We start from the raw sequence: 4,479 nt of genomic DNA on the forward strand, positions 1-4,479 counted from the left end.
GCTTTACTGGGATCCTATGGTCCATTGGGCTTACTGGGATCTTATGGCCACTGAGCTTCACCGTAATTCTATAGCCATTGGCTTTACTGAGATCCTATGGCCATTGGACTTTAACGGAATCCTATGGCCATTGAACTTTAACAGAATCCTATGGTCATTGGGCTTTACCGGGATCCTATGACTATTGGACATTAACGGAATCTTATGGTCATTGGGCTTTACCAGGATCCTATGGCCATTGGACTTTAACAGAATCCTATGGTCATTGGGCTTTACCGAGATCCTATGGCCATTAGACTTTAACGGAATCTTATGGCCATTGGACTTTACCGGGATCCTATGGCCATTGGACTTTAACGGAATCCTATGGCCTTTGGGCTTGACCGGGATCCTATGGCCATTGGACAACAAATCAAATATTTTTTTCCACTTTCTGCATGTTTTTGTCTCTTCTAAATGAATGTTTCACACATTTTTATATTAATAGTTAATATGCATTAGTGTCAACATCCTTTCCTCTGCACCCAGTGGCACAGCGGTATGTCTTCCGACTTATACCCCTAGAATCCAAGTTTCGATACCCGTGGTGGGCAGAGCATAAATAGCCCTCTGTATTTAGTTTGTGCTTAATAACAAACAAATTTTCCTTCTATTTTCAAACATAAAACATATAAGCACAAAAGCCTGTTATTTCGTATATAAATTTTTTCCCCCATTCCATTAACTAATTTTCTTTTACGTTACCAATCTTATCCGTCTCAGAATTATGAGTTAATATTATCACCTTTCTTTGTACTATTGCTACTTTTTGTTTAACGTCACAGTTTGAGATTAGATAACTCAATGATATAAAAAAGAATAATAGAGAGTGAGTTTTCGTACATTAATGCCTTAAGAACAACTAAATAAACTATTTACAATAGTAGCTTAAAAACTGTAATAAAAATGAAAAAAAAACATCTTATTATATTAGGTCCTTGTTGAAAACAAAGTACTTTACTAAACCAAGTTTTCCTAGGGTAGTCAGTGGATTTATGAGGTAAGTGAAGGCCACTGGCAAAGTCAATGTGAAAAACTAATCCAAAAATCGAATATTCAAAACATAAAAGAACATTTTGAGTCTCAGGTGTCGATAATTCGTGTACAGAGCTCGTTTTACTAATAATGTTACCATATCTCCTAAACTAAAAGAAAAAAAGTCCTGTTCTGGCAATTTGTTTAGTGCTGACTCCGTGTATTTTTCTAATGATACACTCGTAAGGTTTTCTTATTTGTGTTTTTAAGAAATAAAGCAGTATAAGATTCAAGAAAATTATAAGATAGTTTTGTAACATAACTAAGGTTGCTAAGTTGAATGTTAAAATAAACTTTAAGAATTATAAATTAATTTATGTAACATAACTAAGACTGCTAAGTTCAGTGTTAAAATAAACTTGAAGAATTATAAATTAATTTTTGTAACATAACTAAGACTGCTAAGTTCAGTGTTAAAATAAACTTGAAAAATTATTAATTAATTTTTGTAACATAACTAAGGTTGCAAAGTTGAATGTTAAAATAAACTTTAAGAATTATAAGTTAATTTTTGTAACATAACTAAGACTGCTAAGTTCAGTGTTAAAATAAACTTGAAGAATTATAAATTTATTTTTGTTACATAACGAAGACTGCTAAGTTCAATGTTAAAATAAACTTGAAAAATTATAAATTAATTTTTGTGACATAACTAAGACTGCTAAGTTCAGTGTTAAAATAAACTTGAAAAATTATAAATCAATTTTTGTAACATAACTAAGACTGCTAAGTTCAATGTTAAAATAAACTTTAAGAATTATTAATTAATTTTTGTAACATAAATAAAGTTGCTAAGTTAGGTGTTAAAATAAAATTGAAAAAAATTATTAATTAATTTTTGAAACAAATAAAGTTGCTAAATTGGGTGTTGAAATAAACTTGAAATTAATAGCTTACACTGACAAGGATAAAATATATTGGTTTTCGTTTTAGTTCGAACTTCGAATCAACAAATCATTAAAATATATTAAATTTTATTTAGACAGAAATTCCAAAATCGTGTACATAGCGCAGTATTTCTGTAAATTATTATTTTTATCTTTAACTCCTAATGTTAAGTGACTGTCATACTGGTTAAATAGCATGAAGTCATTAATTTGAGAAACATTCAAGTTTTGAGCAATACAAAGTTAATTTCAGTATACGACTATTAAAGCAAAGAAAACGTTTCTAATCGTATTCACGAAATATTCTGTTGCTTCATATAGACCAGTTCCTCGGTGGGTCAGTGGTAAGTTTACGAAATTACAACGCTAAAATACGGGGTTTGATTCCCCACGGTGAAGACAGCAGATAGCACAATGTGGCTTTGCTCTCCAACAAGCGAACAAACACAGCATCATCAATACGAGTTGACTAACAAGTAACTTAAGTTTCAGAATCTCTTATCGATCAGGCCCGGCATGGTCAGGTGGTTAGGGCGCTCAACTTGCAATCTGCGGGTTCGAATCCTCGTCACACTAAACATGTTCGCCCTTTCAGCCATGGGGGCGTTATTATGTGACGGTCAATCCCACTATTAGTTGGTAAAAGAGTAGCCCAAGAGTTGGCGGAGGGTGGTGATGACTAGTTGCCTTCCCTCTAGTCTTACACTGCTAAATTAGGAACGGCTAGCGCAGATATCGCGCGTGTAGCTTTGCGCGAAATTCAAAACAAACTTATCGATCCAAATGAGTTGACGAGATGCAAAGTAGCCAAGGATTATTATTTAATATTGATTTTTAACGTGAATATTAAAAATCAATTGAAAATAAACTTTATATTTCATTTTTATTTATTAAATTCATTAATCAGTAATATCTCGTAGCAGAAATAAAACATAATAGAAATATCCAAATTAAAAAATAAAAGTCGTATAAATAATTACGAAACTTGATAGAGTTTTGTTGATTATAAAGAATCAGCAGGTGGTGCTACGGGTATACAGATGTTTCACGTGCACTCAGCAAGTGACGCTCACGTGCAGTCTGCTCTAAATCCCGTTAATATAAGAGGTATAGTTGTCTCTAGTGTACAGGTTACATGCTTCGATCGTGTCTGTATTAGGTATATCTGTCTCTCACATTTTTTTCTCTTTACGTTTTAATAGTAAAGACTCTGTATAATCTATTAACGGAGTATATACTTAATTAAAGTCTGTAAATTTTGTGTCATAGCTCGGTTAAGATACTATCAAGGAAAATGTGACTTTACGTAAGCTCTCAGGAAATATAACTTAAAACACTCCACCCACCCCGGTAGCTCAGTGGTAAGTCTGAAAACTTCAAACGCTATAATCGGGGTTCGATCCCTGCGTTGGACAAAATACAGGTAGCTTGTTGTGTAAATTTGTCGTGATATTGTTTGTTTTTAATTATGCACAAAGCTACACAAGGGCTATCTGTGCTCTGCCCACCACGGGTATCGAAACCGCTGTGCCACTGGGGGGCTTGTCCTGATATAAACAAACTATATATTTTTAGACGTAACGATGTATGAAATTAAATAGCTATGAATGCTATGTATTAGCTTCCTGGAATCGTGTTTCAATGTAATATAAACCTTTCGGGATAAATAACTAATATACAACATTATATACGATGTAGTGAGAGAAGAAAATTAATTGATTGGAATTAAGAGCAACATTCTTTACTCGGGCATTTAGGAAACATGAGTATGATCTGATAAAAGTGTATGAAGCTGACTAATTCATCACTTCCAAATACAAGTCACTCACTGTACGAGGACATTTCATGTATATATATCAACAGGTTATTAAACTTTTACCCAACTTTCACACATTACGAAACGTTTACAACGTTTTCACGCGTAAATAAACAGTTTATAGCAATTTTTCAGAATTTTCACACCCAGATCAACAGATCATAACAATTCTTCAGAACTTTCACACTCAATTCAACAGATTATAATACTTATTCAAGACTCTCACCTCTAATTTAACCGATAGTGATCCTTTTTCAAGACTTTCACACCCAAATCATCAGATCATAACGAATCCTCAGGACTTTCAGGTATAAGATATAAAAACGTCGGCCCGGCATTGTCAGGTAGCTAGGGTGATTCAGTCGCAATCTGAGGGTCGCGGGTTCGAATCCCCATCATACCAAACATGATCGCTCTTTCAGCCGTGGGGGCGATATAATTTGACGGTCGATCCCACTATGTGTTGGTAAAAGAGTATCCCAAGAGTTGGCGGTGGGTAGTGATGACTAGCTGCTTTCCCTTTAGTATGTTACTGCTAAATTAGGGACGGCCCTCGTGTAGCTTTGCGCGAAATTAAAACAAATTATAAAAACGCTTCTTTGAAATACAATACAAAAAGCCAGTGACATTTCTTCAAAACAGATCAACAATAAGAAAACAAGACCACCTAAAAATTAAATTCTGAAAAAAAAAAGAGAAGAG

At 33.8% G+C, this 4,479-nt stretch overlaps 1 protein-coding gene across 1 annotated transcript in view; it reads right to left on the bottom strand.

The window, feature by feature from the left end:
- The window catches only part of LOC106466004 (Krueppel-like factor 7), a 129,169-nt gene extending 125,144 nt beyond the window's left edge, over window positions 1-4,025 (bottom strand). The window contains exon 1 of the mRNA XM_013926253.2: window positions 4,004-4,025. The gene's annotated coding sequence lies outside the window, so the exon portion shown is untranslated. The remainder of the gene's footprint in view (window positions 1-4,003) is intronic.
- Between the last annotated feature and the right edge of the window lie 454 nt (window positions 4,026-4,479).

This window comes from Limulus polyphemus, unplaced genomic scaffold (assembly GCF_000517525.1).
Source record: "Limulus polyphemus unplaced genomic scaffold, Limulus_polyphemus-2.1.2 Scaffold2119, whole genome shotgun sequence".
NCBI lineage: Eukaryota > Metazoa > Arthropoda > Merostomata > Xiphosura > Limulidae > Limulus > Limulus polyphemus.